Source organism: Pan paniscus, chromosome 10 (genome assembly GCF_029289425.2).
Source record: "Pan paniscus chromosome 10, NHGRI_mPanPan1-v2.0_pri, whole genome shotgun sequence".
NCBI classification, from domain to species: domain Eukaryota; kingdom Metazoa; phylum Chordata; class Mammalia; order Primates; family Hominidae; genus Pan; species Pan paniscus.
The window spans coordinates 72,253,022-72,276,757 of record NC_073259.2 but is presented as its reverse complement, the minus strand read 5'-3'; the positions used below and the strand labels follow the sequence as shown (position 1 = coordinate 72,276,757).

The window sequence follows — 23,736 nt, the reverse complement described above, 5'->3', positions numbered from 1 at the left end:
TAAAACTCTTAACTTTCGGTTAGCAGTACTATGACATATTTAAAATATGGTCTTTCTAAATCTATCTTTATCAATGGGGAAACAACACGCTGGGATTTTGTTTTCTAATCTATTACAGATTTTAGATATTGTTAATGAACAATTATCATATCACAAATGAACAATATCACACTGTTATACTTTCTTTCAGTAGAATTTCAGATACGACGTTTGTTGTCAAAAAGTCATGGCAATTAATAAGTAACATAAATTTACCAAAACACTAAAGGTATAGTGCATGTTCAGTATGATTTAGTCCCTCAAAACTCATCCCCCCTTTAAGAAAACAAAACTTTACAAAAACAAATTAACCAATTTCATTAATATAAACCAACGTGTTTAAAAAGAACAAAGTACCTATTAGTTTGGAACAAGTCCTGCATAAACCCTGTGTTTAAAAATGTTTAGAAAAGTCAAGGATACATGCATTCAAGTAAGAAAAAAAACAACTGGGTAGTATGAAGCCAGAAAACAAAGAAATTGTAACACAGGTAGTTAACCAGGGTAAAATAATTACTATAAACACAAATTAGTCTGTAGAAATCACATACCATGTTAAACAAGAAGTCATTATTGTCTCCAACTGTTGAGCTACCTTTATTGAAAGGTGATGTTACAAAAGTGTGCTCCAGAGCTTCATGTTCAAACACTGGTTTACACTTAAATCTATCAACTTTCAAAAAGCTACCAATGACATTCTTAAAATATAGACATTTGATCCCTATTGTAATGCACTAAAGCTGGAAGGCAGACATTACAAAGATGGTACAGGGTCACAAAAACTGACCACAGTAAAATTATCTTTTAATTGTTTGCTCTCCTTATACTCAGAAAAGAAAAACTACTCACCTAAGTCTCTCTGGCAAACATTTCCTTCATTTCCTACATATTTAAGAAGGAACACAATAAAGATGTTCAAAGTGGGAGGAAATGGTGAATTTCTGGATACATATATTAATTTAGTCCTACTTCATTTTCATTTTACTAATAAGTCATTCAACACATAAACACTGAATGACCGCAGAGTTCTTAAAATAAGAAAACATTTGGAATTCCTTCCAGTTATTTTACATTTCAAGCACATGTAACCATATGCGTTCTTTACTGATGGCTAAGAAAATAATTACTAATAGTTTTGAAAACTGGGTCAATTATTTATATGAAGAGGTGAACTGGAATGAAAATTCCAAGTGCTATGAACTAGTGCCTTCAAATGACATAAAAATTAATATGCATTATGTAAGATGCTAATGAATACACATACTTACAGATCAGACAGTCAATGGCAGTATTTAAATAAAATTATACTGAGATGTTCTCACGTAAGGACCTTATCTGAAGAATCTGCCAACATAGAATTAGCATTGTAGTTACTTAATCCTTTGTTTTAATAATAAAATATACTGCTAATTATGTAAGGTATTTGGCCTTGCATTCCAAAAGACATATTCGCATTTTTCTTTGTATACGTTGTAAAAATTAATGTACATTTAAAAAAGGTAATGTGACTTTTTTAAACAAACATACCTTGTCATCTAAGTTCAAATGTATTTTACCATGTTAATGGTCACCTTAGAACACTACTCACTTAAAGATCAGCCATTATTCACAGTATTTTTCTCTCCATCTGAAACTGTTTTCTAAGTCTGTGCACACACATGCAAGCACACACACTTCTAAATATCCTCAATGGTGACAAATTTCATAATTTGAAAGTCAATTTTAGCCATTTTCATCATTTCAGAGAGACATTTATAGCCAATTCTGGTGAATAAAAAAAGGATGATGAATCTTGGTATAAAATGCGATTAGAAAGTAATGAGATGGATGTTTTAGTCAGGCTTGCAAATGATTCAAAAGACAATTTCGAGAGAGGAAGTTTTTCCAAAATGTTTTGAACAATGGCATCATTGGAAAAGGGGTTTTGCTTCTCTGGGTGACAATTTTGAAAACAACATTAATATGAATGCATAAATTATAGTGCAATCGTTGTTTTCAAAAATCAAACTCTGTACTTTGCAATCATACCCTGCAAATATTAAATAGAGCAAATCTACATTTTTCCTGTAGATGGCTATGTATGTGTATTCTGAAGCTTCCATTGGGTGAAACTAACCATAAGTTGCATTGCAAAATATCATATATAATATAAACTTAACATAACCCTTTTAATCTTTCAAAAAATATGGCATGCAATTTTTTAAAACCCTATTTTCATTGTCAGATATTTACAACAAGCCCCAGTCTGTAGGCTTCTATAAACTTTTCTCTCCTATAAACAGTCAAAATCTGGCAAGAGCTCACTGTGGGATTATGCACAAAAACTGCAAATTTAAACAAGGTACGAGCTTATACTTTTTCACACATTATTGTATCATGCTGCACCAGAACACTAATGTATGCACAGTTCCAAAATAGCCTGGGCTATTACTGCACAGCCTTGAAAACTACTAATATCCTGATGAGAGCACCTTTCAAAAGCTGCTCCTTTATTATTGCACTTCGGTAAAAGGTTGCTTTCATTATTTGTATTTTACAATAGAAAAAAAATGAAGAAATGTCCATGACATTGCATCATCATTCTAAGGTTTTATTTCTTATTAGATCTTTTGTAGTTACAAAAGTTGTTTCATCAATATGACTATGACAATGGGACTCAATACTATTTAATCGACTCAATTATGGAACAAGTGTGCTATTTTTCCTTAGCTGCCCTACTTTCCTTTAAGTTGCATTTGAATTATTGATGAAATTGCAATAAAGCATTTCTTTGTTACACATAGTTTAGAAGTAAAGAAGGATGTTTCATGGTTAATTTTTAGACTCACAGGGATAAAATAAACACACTTGTTGCCCTTTCAAAGAAAGTCAATAGCATGGTACAAGCTTAAAAGAATGACTTTTCCTTTTTTCCCCTATTGTTTTGAGAACATAACGTGCTGAAACAGTGAACATAAATGTAAAAGGAGAAAATGGTAAGTAAGAGTATAGTATAGAAAATTCTGTTCCAGGTCTTCCTAGGTGATAAAAAAATTTTAACTACGATAAATTTAGGCTCTGCTTTTCCTCAAGTATTTCAAAGACCCATTTAGTCACGTAGCAGGCCACGAAAAACAGTACAGTGAATAGTTTTCAGGATAAGGACAACATTTCTTACTTAGGCTACTAGGATCACTACCTGATGTCCCTTCATTCTTTTTTCCAAACAACAGCCAGAATAATCTTTTTAAATCATAATTTTGAATCTTTTAATTACTCTCCAATGCTTTTATGATTAAAAACCCAAAGGCTTAAGAGGACCTACAAGATTCTATGAGATATGACCCCTGCCTCCTCCAACCTCAACCTTCACAGCCTTGGCCCTTCTTTTCTGTGCCCTGGCCACACTGCTCTCTTGATCCCTTACCAGTCCAAGCTTTAGCCCATTGCAGAGATTTGTACGTGCTGTTCTCTATGCTTACTCACCCACAACTTCTCCACCTAGTTGGCCCTTAGTGCTTTTCATACCATAGCCCAAATGGCTCTTCCTCATGAAAGCCTTCTGGGACTTTCAGAATAAAACAGGCTACTCTATGTATCCTTATAGCTGCCTGTACTTTTCCTCGATAATACACTCGATAGCACTTATCACTATACATATTTATAGTACAACGTTCTTAGCCCACCTACATTCCCCAAGTCGCCTGAGAAACTAATGTGCTCCATTTCTTCTGCAAAATATACGATAGGCCTACCTGGCACCTGAATGGCAGAAAGACTCCTCTAGTAACCCACACAATCCTGCTCTCACCACTTTAATTGTCTGCTTCATCCCAAGTCTGCTTATGTCATTTGTTATTGTAATCATGAAAATTAATTAAATATAACATAATTAGGGAAATATAAGGGCAAAAATGAATGTTTTATTGACACCAAATTGAATGCTTTGTAAAGACTAAAGGCAAATTGTTTATAAAAACCACTATATTAGTTGTCACCTTCGTAACATTGGGATGAAAATGTTTTAAAACCAGAAAATTCTGCACTTAGATTGCTTGCCAAATGCCTTCAAGGTCTCCTCCATTTTTAATAAATCAAAACTAAGAAGCATTCAATATATATTTTGGTGTGGCTTACCCAAGAAGATAATGAGTCTTCACTCAGGACACCCATACTTAAGTCTGAGTTCTACACCAATTAATTGGCAAATTGATAAACACTGATGAACAATGAAACATTGATAAATTAATAAAGCACACATGTTAAATATACTAAAATGTTTAATGTAAACAGCATTTCTTTAAGATTCTATGCATTTGTAATTTTTAAAAGAATGAACAGTCCAGCTACCACTCACAACAACACTGGAGGAGAGAGCATCTCTCTAGTCTATTGGCATGGTCAGCTGACTCACCTCCATCTTCCTCATTAGACTGGAAGCTCCGTAAGGGTAAGGACCAAATCTCTTCTGCTTACCATTGTAACCCCCTTACTCAATTCATGTGTAACCAAAAATGGACTTTCAATAAAAAAGGTTTGAATGAATAAGAAGTTAAGATTAATCAACTACAACGCTGTTTATTTTAAATTACTATGAAGATCAATATGTGGCTGGGCATGGTGGCTCACACCTGTAATCCGAGCACTTCGGGAGGCCGAGGCAGGAGGATCACTTGACGTCAGGAGTTCCAGACCAGCCTGGCCAACATGGTGAAACTCCATCTCTACCAAAAAATACAAAAGCTAGCCAGGCATGGTGGTACGCGTGTATGGTCTCAGCTACTCAGGAGGCTGAGGTGGGAGAATCACTTGGACCCAGGAGGCAGAGTTTGCAGTGAACTGAGATTATGCCACTGCACTCCAGCCTGGGTGACAGAGTGAGACCCTGGCTCAAAAAAAGTTTTTAAAAATCAGTATGCAAATGCAAATAGTTATAAAGCAATTAACAACAAGTAAGGACGGAGTTACTTGAACATTTCAAGTCATAATATTCTTTTGAGAGACAGTCTACACTCAATAATGGAAAGATCATTTGTACATATATTTTTAAAGAATCTTAATTTTATAATTTTAAAGATAGCACACTAGCATAACAAGGTTCTGCCTTTTAACTTATGAACTATATTTAAGATTATGTGATTAGGTTTCCTTAGGGACTGAACCATGATTACCATATCCTTATTACGACATCTATATACTGGTTCCAAATCCAGCTACCTTTTAATTTTATCCATAATGAAAAGTAATAATAATGCTACCTGAAATGTGTTTATCCCCTTTCTTCCAAGAAATTTAAAGCAACCAGTATCTCATGAGCAGGTACTGTTAAATATAAAAACAAGAGAACATAATTGAAATGGATTTTTATTAGCAAAATAAAAGATTTTAATAAGGAAGCTATCTTAAGTTCAGGCACAAGATGACTCTAGGATAATTCTTATAAACTCGTCTGAGTTTTACCAGAAAAGTGCTTATAAATATTTAAAATTCCAAAAAGATGGGTAAGAACTTATTATACATATGGAAGGTATTGTGTTTTCAGTTTTTCTATTGCTGAGATGACACTAATAAAGATATCTTTTCATTATTGCATTTAACTGATCTATACATTGATAAATCTGAAAAAAAGAAACAATGGAAGAACATTCAAAAGCATTCTGGGATATAAGGCAGGATATGGATCATAAATTAGAGCCAGATATACAGAAGGGTAATGGTGTCAGTGTGGCCCCAACCTTTTAGTTAATTGTGGGGAATTGCTAAACAGAAAGAAATGCTAAGTCATTATGACCCTGGCTAGTGCAAACACACACACAGATATACACTCACATGCATACACACACACGTTCCCTCCATGATTTAAAAAAATATTTTAAAGCATCCCAATTCTATTCTAAAACCTAATTTTTCTTCAGTTCACTTTTTAATACTTGGAGCTCATACTACCTCATTTAAATAGTAGCACATGTCAAACCCATTAAATTGCCAAATTCTGTCTCCAACGCACTTTGTCCCCATTTGGTACATAACTTATGCTTTAGAAATCTAATTCAGTAGTATTCGAAGTGGGTGCAAAAAGAAGAAAAAGTCAACTGGCATGTTAGAAGAAAATATTACAGCTTCTAATTACATTTCTGATTTTATAGATATTCTTTATTTACTCTTTATCTTATCCCCTTGCTGTGTGTTTACTGTTTAAATAGAGTAATATATTTTTTATTGATGGTTTATATACATGATCAGAAAAATTAGAAGAGCACTGACTTAGACGTCCACCTGGGAACCTGAAAAAACCTAGGACTACCCTTTCTGGCTGATTACCTCTTGTCCACGTACTGAGCAACACTATACCCCGTACATAAAGAGACCCCATCACCACCACCATATGTGTAGGTCCAACAAGCTGTCCTACCTCCAGTTAAAATGTTGCCTTGGTTTCATTCCACAAAGACATTTTCTCCAAAGCCAGAAATTCAAGATGATCTACAAGGTTGTATTTGTTAATCCAATTACTAATAAACTGACATGGGGGCCCTCATTTTCACAACAGGAAGAAGTTAATGTTAATGCTCTCCTCTCTCTTGTTTCACCATTTTGTCACACATAACAGTTTTCCTGTGCTTGAGGAAATGCATTATGGATTGCCTTGTCTAATTTTTAGCTAAATTGACCCTCATAAAATGGACAAGGGGTTTAAAAAGATTTTCTTCTCAAAAAAAAATCGACAGATTTTCAAGTAATACTAATAACGCAAACATAAGTAAACCCAGGAAAATGGCAGAATTGCATCTCATGGACCAATTGCTAGTTCTTTGGCATCCGCATTTTAATAAAAATCTGAGAATTCTAAAAAATAGAGAAGTTATCAGAAAGGTTGTTTGTAGTGGATGCTGTGGTGCGCTGCCCAGCGGCACTTGCTCTCCCAGCTGCCAGGAGTATCGGCTGCTGGAAGCTCCCAGTTCAGTCCTTTCCAAGAATAGCCCTAGCTTAGAGTTGTGGCCCCTCCACAGGGATGGCCCACATCCCACCCCGATGTTCAGTTATAAAGGCCTGGCTCTGGGTCTCCATTCAGAACATCTCTGAACAGCCATCCAGTTCCAGAGCTCCCCATTGGTGAGCTGAAGCCTCAGCTGCATCACAGTCAAGATCTCCTCCTATCCGTCCTTTTCCCTCACCCTCTCGCAGGTGGTGTCCCTGAGAATCCTCCCAGAAACTCACTGCATGCAAATCTACATGTCACAGTAGGTCTCCGGGAAACTCTGACATGACTGTTAGAGGCACCATCGTTTAACCTGGACCTTGCTTTCAGTGTTTATTGGGCCCTGAATATTAACTAAAGTAGCAACACATGTACATAAACTATGAATGTCTGTGTGTTTCTGTGCTTGTGTGTGTATTCTTGGGGATGTGTGCTCTAACAATTTGCCTGATGGAGTACCCCTAAAATATTAATACATCACTGAATATGCAAAGACAGCATTTTAACTGCTGACTTCAGGAGCTAGTTTTCCATTTTTTGCTTACTCTGTCATTCATTCACAAGCAAAGCAGACCATGTTACTTAACAGTATGAGTTTCCCCATGGCCTACACGACAGAATCTAGTGAGTATGAGTCTGTAATAAAAAGATCACCTTGATCTGACTCCTGCCCACCACACAGCCTCATCTCGGCTAGTCCTGCCCTGTACTCTACGCTCTACCTATACCAAACTATCTGTAATTCCACGAACACAACATGCTATCTCTCACTGCCATGCCTTTCCATTCAGGTTGTCCCATCTTCTTGGAACACACTACCACTCTCTCAGAGCACCACCCCTTGCCTTGCTTAGCTAAACTCACAGTCTTAGCAAGGACAGGTTGGTGGAAGCAGAACATCCAAGGGCAAGGAATAAGTGGGTGCTCTGTTGGCAGAAAATCTAAGAAATATAACTGATAAAAAGTTGGTGAGCCTTTTATCACCTAGATCCAACAACTGTAAATTCTACCAGTAATAAAATGGTCCTTGCAGTAGGGTTGACTTCCCCCAGGGCCCGCCCTGGATATGCCACATACCCAGTAAACCATGGCTCAGGAATTCCAGTAAACACTGAGAACTTCCAGTAAAACTTTGGAAGGCTTGGACATAGGCCATTATTAGCTCCAGGAAACAAAATAAGTTGTATTTAAAAAGTCAAAGTAATCAGTATATAATATGCTCAGGAAGACACACGCAACATTTACATAGTCAAAGTAACTGTATTACTAAACTGATTTAACAACAAAAAAAGAAATTATATTGGAACAATAGGAGAAAAAAAATGTGTGGTTTTAGGAAGTAGGGGTAGGAGGAGTATAGTAAAAGAGAGCCAAATAGTGAGAAGTCAACTGATATCTAACATTTTTTTAAACAAGGAAAACAAGGAATAAACATTTTACTTAGAAACACAGAATTGAAAGCAGTAGAAATGGAGTGGGTATAGTTGTCAATAGGACAAAAATGCTATTTTATTATATAGCCTTGGGTTTTATATTATGTGCATACATTATTTTAATGGTATCTAATTGATTAATAAAATACTCAGCTCAGTCATAAGTTATCTTAGAAAACCTTCTCCAACCTCTCTTCGGTGCTCTCAAAATACTCTATCTGGGGTTATTTCTCTATCACTATACTTATCCCAATAACAAATAACCAGTTTCTGTTACTAGCTCCCCTATCAACTTGAAGTTCTCACAGACAAGTATCAAAATTTATTTATACAGTGTTCGTATCCCCTGGCAGAAATGAGACTTAAATTCAAATCTGAATTCAACAAATATTCACTGAGTTACAAGTAGAGAAAAGTAGTAATAAGACACAGGGTTCTGACTTCAAAGAATAAAGTTTATAACCATAAACTGCTATTGTATGCTGAGATTCATTATGTGCTGGAGATTTTTTTAAGTACCTTGCATTCATTCTATCATTAATTCCTCATAATGGCTTCATAAAGTAAATGTAATTATACCCATTCTGCAGATGAGGAATCAGACTCAGAGGGCTCAAGTAAATAACCCAGCTAGAAGGGAAAATCCAAAATAGCAGTGTTAATATTGAGCTACAGCATCGATGTCCCTTGACACAAACTCACAATATCTCTCAGGAGATAAGACATGCTCACAACATGATTACAATATGCTACAATAGATGCTGAAAGCCATAAAGATAGTTACAGATATAAGTGTCATAAGATCAGAGTGAGAGATATTCAGCTAGTATATTTGGTGAGAATGCTGTGAAAGAGTAAAATGTAATTTGGAAATTAAGGGATGGGCAGGATTTTAGAATATCTGTACGAGGGAGAAGCGTTGTATAAAAGGAAGACATAAAGAGGTGAAGGCAAGTATGTATATGTAGACACGAGGCACTACATGTTCTGTGTCAAATTTTTCCCCACCAGCAGAGTCCCCAGGAACTAGAAGTATGGATTTAAGCACCTACTTTTTAAAGCTGTGAAACATGGAAACACTGGGAGATGATCAGAGGGAGTATCCCAATAGGTTAGTGGAATGGGGATGGAGGGTGGTACAAAGCATCTGAAACAGCATGTTTGTTTCTGAAATCCTTCCTCTTGCCTTCCTCTCTAGCACTACTGCTATAGTCCAAGCCACCATGTTTCTCTTGTGTGAATCATTTCAATAGCCTCCTTTCTAGCTCACCCAAATCCGTTCATTCCTGCCTCTCTTAAATGTGATCTACAGGCTGTAGGCACAAATTTTATTGTCCTGAGAAACCTCAATGGGTTCTTCATCACCCTTATTATGAAGACTCAACTCTGTAACACAGCTGAGAAAGCTTAATGATCTGATCCCAATCTCTCTCTACAACCTCATCTCCATCTATTTCCCTTCCACTCTGCTTCAGCCATGCTGCCCTTCTAAGAACACACTCTTTTCCCTCCCTCTTTGGAAACCTTACACATGCTATTCCTTTCACCTTGAAAGATTTTTTTCTCCTGTCCTCATCACCTCATTAGCCATCTTTAAAATGTGACATTTTCATGTAAGCATCCTCTAACTGCTCCTCCCTCAAATACATCAGAAACTTCTCTCATATGCTGTATAATCTTCTGTGAAATACAGTTCCACAATTTGCAATCATAAATGCTGATAATTATTTGATTAATGTTGATCTTCCCTAATAGACTTTAATTGCTTGTGTGCAAAGTGTGTGCCTGTTCCACACACCACTGAATCTCTAGCAGTTAACATGGTGTCTGGCTCATAGTAGGCACTCCAGAAATATTTATTGATTACTGAATGAATGAAGAAACAAAACAAAAAGAGAAAGCAAAAATACAGAGCAAAGTGGATTGGGAGCCAAGGAAAGTCAATTGACAAGGAGGTTTAAAGCAGATAGAAAGAGCAATCCTGGAAGAAATCCATGAGTCAGACAGGGCCAGGTGTCAGAAGTGGCTTTTGTGCACTGGCATGGCTTCTGTATGAGCATTCTGAGAAGAGTTAATAGGGCTGATGTGTTGCAGATAGTTTGTGAGTCATCTGAAAAGCTCTGTTCAGCTTGAACCAGATCACAAGCAAATTATTCTTGAAAGGAAGGTCTCAAACATGAGCCTGAAAAGATAGTTGGAGACATTGAAGAAGCTCTTAGAAACCAGACTTAAGAATCTTAGTCGCATCCATGTGTGGTACCCAGGCACTCTGAATGTTGGAGAAATATTTCTAAATATTAACAGCATGTCAGCACTATCAGGATTGGCCTGATAGTGGTAAATAGAGCAGAGTCGAGGGAAAGATACTAGTTTGGGGAACTTGCAATGATTCAGGGTGAGAGGGGTGAATATAGAAGAAAGGGGAAAATGCAAGCATCATTTTGAGGGATGACTTAACAGGACCAAAAATATATTTTTCTATGTTACAATGAGCAAGAGCTCAGACTTCAGAATCAGTCCACTCTGGGTTCAAGTTTCAGCTATGCCGTTTGCTAGCTATGCTACTTTGAGCAAGCTCAGTTTCCTTGGCTGTATAATGGGACAGCATCTGTAACTATGTTAGAGTTATTAGGAAAATTCAATAAAAATAAACTGCTTAGTACAATGTCTAGCAACAATAACATCAATCAACATCAGTGTCAACTGTGCTTTCAAGTGAGACAGGAGCAGGGGCGCCATGATGGTATACCAGGGAGGAAACGATTCTTGGTGGATAGGTCTTCATGTCATAAGAAGATAGCCACCTATGTTGTTAATTCCTGTCCTGGCTTCTGCTGGATCTTCCTTATAACCCATTTACCTTTCTAGCTTCTGCTCTGGACTCATGCCAAACACAATCTCTGATGACCCTTTTAGAGACCTCATCCTTCAAACAGATGGAGCCATTTCTAAACTTTTGCCTGCAACATTTATTTCCAACTTGCCCTCTTATTCTAACCCTGCCCCCAGAAGCAATCCTAGATACTAACCTCCATGGCTAAATACACCACTTCTCTCTTCCGAAGAAATATCGGAAAGATTATGTTGAAAATAAGTGCAAAGTTAAACTTGATTTTTAAGAGTTAACAGAGAATGATTATTTCTTTTTCCTCCAAGGATAGGTAATAGCATCAGATTCTGAAATTAAGCACAGCAGGAAGAAAGAGGCTGCATAGATTTCAACAGAGTATCACAGGCCTTTGCAATAAAGCACTTAAAAATGCCTTGTATTGCTAATTCTTTACACAATCTCCTTTTATTTCCAAAGCAGTATGCAGGGCTTGAGCCATGAGACACGCATTGATGTTAACATTACACTGCTTGAATTACAGCCATTTTTCTACTAAAACTCTGGTTAGGTTTAGAATTACTTTTTACGTTCCCTCCCCCTGAATATATTTTTCAGATCAAATGAGTAGTTGCCTCTTCCAACAATGCTGAACCCACTTTTGCAGTCATTACCTTAGCAAACATCCTTCCCCTCAAGATTCCAATAACCAGGCCTTGACCTGTATGGGAAATCTGCCTGCTTAAAGATCTCTGGATCGCATGTCACTCTGGGAATTCTAAGTGAATGAGGGCAACTCTCTTTTCAGGCTGCTTTCAAGTTCCCATCTCCCCCCAGCCCCAAACCAATACTCTTCATTCATTCATTGAATTATTCACCAAATACTTATTAAATAGCTAATATTAGCAAGACACTGTGCTGGGCACGCTGGTGGATTTTCATAACAGTAAAATGAAAGTGGAATTGTCCATAAAGCACTGCTTGGTGACAGACAAACAATCAGATGTAGACCTCACTGAACGTTAAATAGATTGTCTAAGAATGTGCAGTTTTATGAAGATTTATTATTTTCACGATCACCAGTCTATTGGCTAGCATCTGTAAAGATTTAGCTTCTCTCTTTACAAGATATTTTTGTATAACGTAAATGCTTTTTTCCCCTGTCCATGTGGAAGCGCTGTCGTTTGTTCAATAAATATTTGCTGAGTGCTACAATCATACGGAGAACAAAACAGATCACACGGAGAACAAATAGACGAGGTCCCTATCCTCATGCAGTAACTGTTATCCCAAGATAATAGACACAGAGGACTCATGTTTTGATCCCATACAAACCTTGGGTTAGTGTTTTTCATTGTTTATTTGTTTGTATAAAAGGCACTTTCCTGTAAGGACCATATTAGCCTAATTAAAACCCTGTCCTCGTCTTATCTCACCAGGACTCCTTTTCAGCCTACTCTTTCTCCCCTTCTCTAGCCATAGTAATCATAATCAAACTCTTCTAGTCTGTTTTCTACATGCTGCTCTCTCCTTCTGTGTGTTTTTATTCATTGATTAAACAAACATCTTTAGGCACCCACTATGTCCCAGACATTGTCTTATTTGGGATACAGGACTGGATAAATAGATCAACCTCTTGTCTTCTGTCTACTTAGTCTCCTTCAATCTGGCCTGTTAAAAAGTTATTTCCAAGGCTAGAATACATATAACTGGCCCCAGGGCCCCCTTCCCCACTCCCCAACCCCTAGATTCCTTATGTCAGGTCCCCTCACTCTTGACTTGAAGCATGTTAATGTTTTATATACTCAAATTACTAAAGGCTCTTTAAATTTTATTTTAGAACTCCTAAAACCACATTATCAAAAAAAAAGTCTTTCTAGCAGTCCAACAATCAGTTGTGCTTTATCTTGGCACTACCACTATTCTGTGAGCATCTTACTTAAATTCCATATGCCATGTATATATAACTTACTACCAAACTAGATCAATGAATTTTTTATCACTGGTTCTCAAACTTTTATGTGCAAAAGAATCACCAGTCACGCTTGTTAAAAATGCAGGGTTACAGTGCTACACCTACAGAGATTCAGGTTCTATATGTCTGGGATGAGACCCAGAAAGCCCCATTTTCAACAAATATCCCAAGTGGTTTTCAACTGGCTGACTGGATGATCACCTTTGAGAAACACTGTTCTGTAATTTCCTTTGATGTCAGTTTTTATGTATTCAGAATCTCTGCTTAAGTCATAAAATACTTTCCCTTAAGTATAAGCAACACGCATCTGTGTGTTCAATGAATATTTTTTGGTGAATATAGGGATTAGTGAATATTTGATAATAAGCAACATTTAGAAATCGCTTTATAGGCTGGGTACAGTGGCTCACGCCTGTAATCCCAACACTTTGGGAGGCCAAGGCAGGCAGATCACTTCAGCTCGGGAGTTCAAGACCAGCCTGGGCAACATAATGAAACCCCATCTCTACACAAAATTTAAAACAAACTCCATCTCTACCCAAAATTTAAAGCAAATTAGCTGGGCATGCTGGTGCATGCCTGTGGTCCCAGCTACTCAGGATGCCGAGGTGGGAGGATCACTTGAGCTCGGGCAGTTGAGGCTGCAGTGAGCCATGATTGCGCCACTGCACTCCAGCCTGGGTAACAGAGTGAGAACTTGTCTCAAAAAATAAGAAAAAGTATAAAAACAAGAAAGAGATCACTTTACAGCAAAGACATAGCTTTCAATAACTATTTCTCATCTCTTCCTCCTAACCGTCTCGTGATAGGCAGGTATTGTTAGTGCTCCCATTTTACAGAGAGGAATCCCACACCAACACCTTATGATGGAAGAGAATAAAAGTGGCAGAATCCAATAGACTGAAATTCAAGCAAAGACTGTCCCGCTCACTAGAGCTGAGGAAGATGGGCAAGTCACTTGACCACTGGAGTCTGTTGTTCATCTGTGAAAAGGTGCTAATATCCATCTGATAGGAGGGCTGGGAGGGTTAAATGAGATTATCCATGTACGGCATCTAGCACCCCTCCTGGAACACAGTAAACACTCAAGAGCTGTTCGTTTTCCTACTTCCCCATCGTGCAGGGCTGCCTTGACTCAATATGAAACTCATCTTGCAAACTATGCTCACTCAACAATCATGTATGCGGTTGCTGCTTTGTTTCAGGCATTGTGATTCTGCTAGGACTACAATTCAATGTCCTCAGGGAGCTTACCTTCTAATTGGAAATGTTTTATGTCACCCTATGGTTACCCATTTCAAATCAGGCAGCAGAGTATTTCAAAAACCTTTCATTTCATGCAGTGAGTCCAACACAAGGCAGAGTGGACAGTGGTGCCATGAGAATAGAGAATTTGTGGTAAGAGAAAGGTTAAGAAAAGCACAGCAAGGAGTGATAGGTAAAAGGAGATAGGAAGAGAAGAGCTTCTGGGTGGCCCCAGGAAGTCTCTAAAAATAAATAGAGGACCTATGAAATTTCTTTACATGCTGATAGATCTGTATCTGTTTGTTTCATATGCATGAAAATTATCACTTTATTTCCTGGTTGGATGTGGAAAAGACACTCCTATTCGGTTAATAGAGAAGGTACGTGGAGATGTGGCTGAGAGTGAAGTAAGAAAATTCAAGACAGAATTATAAGAAATAGTATGCATGTCTTCAAAAGCAGTTCCCAGTGCAAGAGTACATTGATGAGACTGATTCTGCCAGACACATATGAAAGAATGCCAATGGTGCACAGGAATATCAAGCATCACAAGAACTTGCATGCAAACTGCAGTCTACTCCTGATAGTATACATCAAACAAAGTCAGCTCTTAGTAGTCCTGAATTACACCGGTACATCTAGGCAGACATCGGATTTTGCCATAGTTCCTAAACCAGAATGGGGATGAGCCAGCAACTATGGAAGGTATAAACCTGCCACAATGGAGGATTAAATCCAAAGTTTAGTGAGAGGTGCCATCTAGGAAACACACTGTCAAAAGTATGAACATCTTTTTCTTTTCCTCTCACAAACCTAAGTTTGTCAGCCTTTTTAAGTAGAGACATTGAAGCAACCCGTGCTCACTCTTCAGGAAAAAATTATGCCAAAAGCTTCACAGTAAGCAGTCCTTATCCTGGGCACAGATTCCCTAGAGGAGTCCCTTGTCTGAGGAATGTGTCAAAAATTAGCTCTCTTTTCCTGCCTCCCATCCTCCTTGGATTCCAAAGTTGTCCCAGTGCCAGTTTCCCACAGTAAAACACACAGAACCACCTAAAAATCTGGGTCAAAATATTAGGGGTCCCAGGAATCCTACTGAAACTCACAGGCTAAGTGGGCGTCTTCTTGTATCCAAAAAGAAAGCTTCCTTGCATACACAAAAGTATTGCTCTCAATCACAATCCTGATTACCAGTCTGACTGAGTCTAAATGACGTGGTCTTCATCCTCCACCACAACCGCCTCCCCCCCGACTCTGGCCCAAAAAAATAGCAACAACTCAATTCTCAGTCCAATAACGTCTTTTCTCAGATGTTGTTCTCCCAGTGGGTAGAAGAATGAACTACTGCAATGCCACCAGCTCCTCTACAGTTTCTTTTAATTTAAAGTTACAACAGGAGGGAAGAAAAGAGACTTTCTATTAAGGGACAACTCCCTGAAGGGGCTCTTAGCTGACAATCGAAGGACTGCTCATAGCAGTGATCAAATCTAAGGCAACAAAGTGCTGGTGGCTCTGTGACTCATCACAGCAGGAGCTCGCGCTGAGGGCCACTTGAGTTCAGTGCTTTGTGGTGCTGCAAGTTGGTTTAGGAACAGTAACACAGGGGAGCAAAGACTTGCAAGGTGTTTGAGGCTCAAGATAAAATGCAGACTTCCAGTGCGTTGCTACTCAACTGAATAGAAAGCCTAGAGAGGTAAGGAAATGAAGAGAGTTCTGCCTCATGCTTTAGGGCCAATTACCTAAAGATGGTCAAGGTCAGTTGGTATAGCTGGTGTACGGTTTATACTCTGATAAAAAATAAGGATTAATGGAAGATAAATGAACCAAGCTATTTTTAAATGATAAGCATTAAAGATGTTTGCTTGCATAAACAATGCCTTCCAATTATATGAAATATCCATTATTTAAATATATTTACAATCACCTGATAAAATTCATCTATAGCTTTCAGATGCATTTTGTGAGTACATTGAAAAGAGTGTAAAATACACTGGGCATTTCCTCCATGCCACAAACAGTACAATGGACTTAGAGATGATCTCGTATAACCTAATTTAATCCCAATTAGTGAGGTGATACTGCCATTACACTCATTTTGCAATTGAGGAAAACAAAGCTCAAAGAAACTCAAAACTCGAAGAGACCTCAAAGAAATTGCCAGGTCTCATGTGTGTGAGTGTGTGTGTGTGACAGAGAGACAGAAAAAGAGAGACAGAGTCCAAAGCAAGTGTCCAAAGCAAGTGAAGTACTACTAAACTGGGCTATACTGCCAAACCACAGCTATACCATTCAGATCTCCTGTTTTGAGAGTGTAATTGACTTACTTCCCCAACTGCTTCCCCTATAGCTCTAGCACCACTTAGGCACGGAGGCCATGCTTCCTGTAGCTGCTCCCAGCCAATGACTGACAGTGAGGAATGCTGATACAGGCCATTCTTTCAAGATAGATGACTCTTCCAATGGCTGACTCTTATTTGCCTAGCCAAACCTTTCATAGGCTGCACTATAGCCAAGCTTCTTCCTACTCAATCCTCTTCCCTTGCCCCTCTCCTTGCATAAGTGTCAAACTTGCCTCATAGTCAAAACGCTCTCCTGGCCTTGTCCTGCCCTCTCCCCTAATAAACTTCTTACAGGTCTAATCCCATCTTGGCAACTGCTTCTTCAGGAACCCCAATTAATGCAAAAAAATACATTTATTTTCTGTTTTAAGAAGCCTTTCCTTTATCTTTGCTTAGTTGTAGTGATAGACAAATTCTGTTTCATTGGGAAGAGAAAATAACAACTAATTTCTCCATGTTACTTTACATCACCTCTTCAAATCAGGCAATGGTATGTTTATGGTGCCTTTCTCCTTGCACCCAATTTAAATAAACAAACCAACCTACAAGTTTCTCTTTGAAGGACTGTTGACTCCAGAGAGCAAAACATTGAAAACTCAGATGGATTTCTTTTTCCACACGGACTTTCTGTTTATCCACAGGTACTATAACTTAATATAATGCAGAGGTGAATGACTATCAAACGATTAAATCTCAATAAATTTTCACTAGTTCATATTTGCTAACAGGAAATCAAAAAGATAACAAGAGGAGAAATCTACAGAATTAGGTCCTAAAGTTTTTATTTATCCTTACCTATTATGTAGGGTAAAAATGTTAATTACTGAAGGAGCACTTATATGAATAAAAGATAGAATTCACACTTGCACCAAATACAACACCTTAATAAAATCACATTGTCAGAGATCATATACAGACCACTGAATCACTATTTTAAAGTGTTGATCTCAGCCTCAAGAAAGTGATACATTTTTTCTTTTTAGACTCAAATAAGTTCAAAGTAAGTACAAAATGAAACTTCAAACGTTATTAATGATCAGAACCTAGACTCGACTGGGAGAGAGAGCTGAGTGTAGCTAACATTTATTGAGCACCTAGTTCATGACAGACACTATGCTAGGCATTTCACACATAGTATCTAACATAATCCAAACAATACCCCTATAAGAAAGGGCATCATAATTTGCAGTTTAAGAGGTTAAGAAGGCCAGGCGCGGTGGCTCACGCTTGTAATCCCAGCACTTTGGGAGGCTGAGGTGGAGGATCATGAGGTCAGGAGATCGAGACCACTCTGACCAACATAGTGAAACCCCACCTCTACTAAAAATACAAAAATTAGCTGGGTGTGGCCGCGCATGCCTGCAATCCCAGCTACTCCAGAGGCTGAGGCACGAGAATCCCTTGAACCCAGGAGGCGGAGGGTTCAACATCCCTCCGCCTGTGGACCAACATCGCGCCACTGCCCTCCAGCCTGGTGGCAGAGCAAGACTCCATTTCAAAAAAAAAAAAAAAGAAAGAAAAAAAGAGGTTAAGAAAAAAAAGGAGGTAGAACCCTGTAAGTTCAGATCTCTAAATAAAGTTTTGGATGAATCACAGACCTACAAATGAGATAGCCTTTCTCCTTTCCTGATTCCTTCCTGAATTCCCTCACTTCCAACAGTTTAATTGGTGTTGAAGTAAGAAAAAATGTCTTAAGCTACCAGAGAATACAAACTGGGTATCAAACTAAAGTCCGCTCATCCCTATGACTACTGTATTATTTTTACCCTATGTACATAGGATATCATAAAAACATAGAGTAGTTGAATGACATGTAGCTGAGCATCAGAGATACAATCAGGTCTTTGTTTTGGGGTGTTTTGTTTTTACTTATAATGAACTTTAAGAAATAGAAAATGAATGGACTTATACTTGTAGAATTCAATGCCACCATCAATAGTACTCCCCAAGATACATTTTTATGGCTCAATTTTGAAGGATGGTTATTTAATGCTTATTTACATGTATTCAAATTTTTCCTAATTTTGTCAATATGCTGCCCCTACTGAATGTTATCCTTAATTGCAAGTAAAATCATTAGTTGCCTATAAGGTATGATTTGAGTAGTCCTGAAAAAGTCCTCATGCATGTAAATATTTCCTCCTGGCAGCTTTCCTTGATACCTGTAATTGCAACAAGTTTATCTCTATGGAATTAGACGATCATAATAAACTGCAAAAATAACAGTAATATCATCTAGTTTGAGAATTAAACCATAATGAACTATTAGCAACTTTAAAATAATTAGCTTATGAGCCAGAGGTTAAATGGGGCAAATGAGGCAGGAATTCAGAAGGGCCCATCAAAGCAAAATGGACTGTCAAGGGCCCATCCTGAAGGTCAGGGTCCTCGCTGGTAAAGCATTCAAAAGTCCCGTGTAGGCAGCTAAAGGAGCAGGGCTTTGGAGGAAACAACCCCCCCGCAAAATTCTCCTAACTCATAGTTAGCCTACCTTTGACCCTGACTCAATTTTAAAGACAAGGAAATTGAATTTGGTAAAATTTATTAAATAGTCCTACAGAAATGTCCCCATATGGCCTGGCTAAAACAAACTAAAAGTGCCTGATTGTCTGCCCTTCTACTGAGCCTTAAGTACTCCATTTCTCCCCTCTTAAATATCAAAATTCATTATATTTAAGCAAAAGGTTAGATCTTTGCTTCATATTTTTAAAAACTTCACTTTACTCTTTTATTAATGGCAACTTTTCATGCAAACGAACTCTTGGTTAATTTAAGATCTTGAAATTACTTCTCCACCTCAGAAATCCCTCTCATAAATATTAGGTATGAGTGATTATTTACGTTACATCACACACACAAAGTAAACAACAAAGACCCCACTCACATTTGAGAATCATTTACTATTCCAACTCCCCAAGCTCCCCCAAATGGGAAATGGAATAACCAGACTGATCATAATTGGATTAAGAACCATAATTCTTTAATTCATTCATCAAATTGAGGCATTTGGAACAGTTTATTTACAGAGTTGTTTAGACAGTTTTGTGTGGTGTTTTTTAAGATAAACCAAAATGCCTTTCTGAAATAAGTTTCAGATCCCAAATCATTAACATATGAAAACCAAATGCAGACAATTTACAAATGGGTGTTTTAAAACAATGTTTGGAACAAAATTGGACTTTTATTTCATTAACTATCTACAAATCTAAGTTCAGGATATAGTTTATTTGAAACAGCCGAGCACTTTCTTCGCCTTTAAAATAAATCTTCATTTCTCAGACTAAAAATTTTTGACCAGTGCGTGAGGGAATGCATTTGACTTCAGGCCTAGACAAATAAGTTTCCAGGTTACTCTCAAAACTCTAATTATAGCATTCTCTACCACTGAAGTTGATTGGATATTGGGTGAATCATCCAGGTTATGCCAATCAATTATATCCAACAATTATACCTGCTGGAAATCTAAACAGTATTCAACATTAGAATTCTCCGTTATTTGAAATCCAGTGTATTTTAGGAGATTAGGAAACATAAATTTTGTCCTGTAAGTTTTACTTTTTTATATAATCTGAACATACCCTCAAATCAGTGATTACTTACCACTCAGAAAAAGAACAGAGCTTTTCAAGAAGGTAGTACATACTGTAAGCATTAGATCATATTTTAAACTTGCTTTGTAAGTAAAAAAAAAAAAAATTCTTTAAGCATTTAAATTCATTCCTTTAACTGGAAAAGGTAAATTTAGAAATTTAAATTCTCCTTATCACTCATAACTCACCCCCACTGAGGACAACCAAAAAGATGACAACATACCTGAGTATAAACTTCACTCTTTTGCTATTTACTATTTATATACTCCACAGATAGCATCTTTCCAAGTGTATATTCATTTTTTTCTTTTACCAAACCACGTGTCAGTCTAAACAGGATGTGCACTTACATGTATAGAACTAACTTAATTTGAATTAGCCATTGGACCTCAAATGCCTAGTTATTTACCAAAGAGGTTTGGGAGTTTTGAATTCTATATACAACATGCCATTCAACCAGAACTGTTTAAGCTCAACAACAAAACTAATACAAGCTTTCCGTATTAAGAATTGAAGTTTTTCCTGTATTAAGAGTTTACACTTGCAAGTCTGTGTCAGATTGGATCAATACTACCCACTCAAAAAGGCTACAAAATGAATTTTTTTAAACCCACAGCAAAGAAAAAACTGTTGATTCTTCAGGAACAAGGTTGTTAGAAGAGAGATCACTGGAAAGAAAGGGGGGAAAAAAGAAAGAATTTCAAGCAAGTATGCTACTATGTAATTAACACAAATAACTAAATAATTATGCACATCCCTTCCCACCCCCACAATTAAATGTTTTTAAACAACTCATGTGATGAAAGATCTACCTTTTAGGCAAACAAAAGCAATCCCTAGCAGTTTAAGGATTTAAGGCTGTATTGCATCAGTTTTAAGTGATGCTTATGATTTTTATCTTGTATAGTTCTGAGGAATAAACAGTTGATGGCATAATTTGCAGGAGAACTTTGCACAGTGCCTAAAAGAACTTCCACTGTAAGTACTTATGATTTTAAATCATTGTGGCTGAATTTATCTAGGCTTCTGCCTGGGAGCTATATTTAAATCAGGAAGAAGCACCCCTAGAAACTTTGTTCCATGTATCTGCATTTGAAACCAGATTCCTTCCCTATCTGAGCTAACAGCAATTCTCATACAGCTGAATTCCTTTAAAATTAGACAGATCAAAATTTAGCAGTTCTGTAAAGGCTCTAAGAAATCGTCCTCCTTTTAAATGCTATAAAAGTCAAACTTGAAAAACATTTCCGTACACTTTAAAGCCATCTGGCCCTTAACCTAATCACTCTTGGCCATCGAGCCTCACTCCCGTAATCCTGATCAAAAATTTTCCTCTGGTTTTTCTGATGGAAATGTCCATTGCCTACAAATCTCACATGTGCCTACTTCATTGGCCTGTTTGTGTCTGTGTGTGTGTTTTCAGGGTACTAGGGGCCATTATTTATGAAAAACAAGGAAACAAATCACTGTCCAGTCCCTTTGCAGATTCCCACACTTACTGCCCCAAATCCCACAGATTTCCCTTGGTCCTGCCCTTGGCTAAAGAACTCTGCTGAGCCAGAAGGCAGTCCCTGGGGACATCTCCTTATGCCTTCCTTGACAAAGTCCTTTGGCTATCTGGGTATGTGAGGATCTCAAGTGGGTTCCAGCAAATCCCTAAACTTTTGTAAGAAAGTACAGTTGACTGCCACCCAGAGTGCCTGGACTGCCTGGCACCGAGTGTAGGGCTCTGCATATTCACAGGATTCCTCGTCTTGACCTGCTTTAGCTGAGAAGGGAACACATTAAAATGAATTCACATTCATCATCACATTCTGAATTTAGTCACAGAAACCAGCGTCTTCAGATATTCACCAGGGTCAATCTATTTATTAATATAGTCGCTTTGCAAAGTGTAGGGAAAATGACTACTAAAATATGTAAACAGTTCTTCGTGTGCATCCGATCAATACTCAACAAACTGCTGCTCTCCAACGCAAACATTTCCAAATCCAATTTGATTTCAACTCGTATAACCTCTTTTCATTGCTTCTTATTGCTGTAGCCCCAAAGTGCAAGCGAGATTTCCCAAACCCGCGCTTAAAGTGACACAACATGTGAGTGGTCTTCACTTGGTACACTGAGTGAGGTGGGGGGAAAAAGTAGTTGCAATTAAAATTAAAGCTTCCGGTCTCTGAAATCCCTAGAATCCTGAAGGATGAGACTTGTTTCAGAAATTCCGGGCGGGAGGGAGGGGGAGTGGTAGGGAGAAGGATTGCAGAAAGCGAAACAAAAAGACGAAAGAGTCGGGAGGTGGGGGTGACTAAGGTTAGGGGGTGGGCCAGGGGTCGCTCTGATATCCTAGAAGGGTTAAGGGGCTTTGTCCAACTTTTAGGGTCTGGCCTTGGACATTGGCCGCGATACCCAGCACAGCCCAGGGTTCTCCCCGCACTCTCCTCTCGCATCAACCACCTCCACCGCCACCACTTACAAAACAATACCAGCAACAGTACGCAGGCTTCCCAACAAAAATAGAAAGTTATCCCGTCTCCGGGTCGGGGTCCAAGCCGGCGCTCCAGGGTCCCCCGGCCAGCCGCCCCCGGGGATGACAGGGCCACTCCGCGCCTCGGGCCGCCTCCCACCTCTCCGTCACCCCCAGCCCAGTCCCCCTCCCTCTGTACTTGAGGAAACTCCGGCGGCGGCCCCCTCCCTCCTCCGCGGCTCTCCAGCTGGAGCCGGGAACGAGTGCTGAGTGGCGGGCCCGGCGAGCGGCAGAGGGGAGCTCTGCGCCTTGGAGGTCTGCCCACAACAACGTCGGGACGAACAACAAAGTTAAAACGCAGCGATTCACGCACCTTACCCGGTCTCGTTAATGCCTCCTCCGGCGTGGGATGCAAAGTGGCACAGAGGCGGGCTGGGGGCCCCCGGGAGGAGACTGGAGATGGGTTTTGGTGGCTCGCCTTTTTCACTCTGTGTGTGTGTGTCTGTGTGTGTGCGTGTGTGCCGGTGTGTGTGTGTGTGCGCGCGCGTGTCCCTCTCTCTCCCCCCGTCTCTCGCTCGCCCGCTCGCTCGCGCTCCCCGTGTTGCTCTCAAGGACGAGGTGAATTCCCTTTGCTGGTCATGAGGCGGCTTCAGAGACAAACAACACAATGCGAGTGCAAATAACAAAAGGCAAAAAGACAGTAGGAACAATGGGGGAGGCGAGGGCAGCGCACCAGCCGGCGGTCACCGCGGCCCGGCGCCCGCCCCGGGGGGTGCGGCGGGGGCGGGGGCGGGCGCGGGGGCGGCGCCGGGGGCTCCCGCTCCCTCCAGGTCGCCCCCGAGCTCCCGCAAGCCCACCCTGACCTCCTTCTT

The 23,736-nt window shown here is 38.9% G+C and overlaps 1 protein-coding gene across 2 annotated transcripts in view; it reads right to left on the bottom strand.

Moving 5' to 3' along the window:
• Positions 1–23,375, bottom strand: part of SOX5 (SRY-box transcription factor 5) — a 1,030,759-nt gene extending 1,007,384 nt beyond the window's left edge. Inside the window, exon 1 of one of the 2 annotated variants that reach the window (XM_055095845.1) lies at positions 23,238–23,375. The gene's annotated coding sequence lies outside the window, so the exon portion shown is untranslated. The remainder of the gene's footprint in view (positions 1–23,237) is intronic. The other variant, XM_063593159.1, reaches the window with a different exon arrangement.
• Between the last annotated feature and the right edge of the window lie 361 nt (positions 23,376–23,736).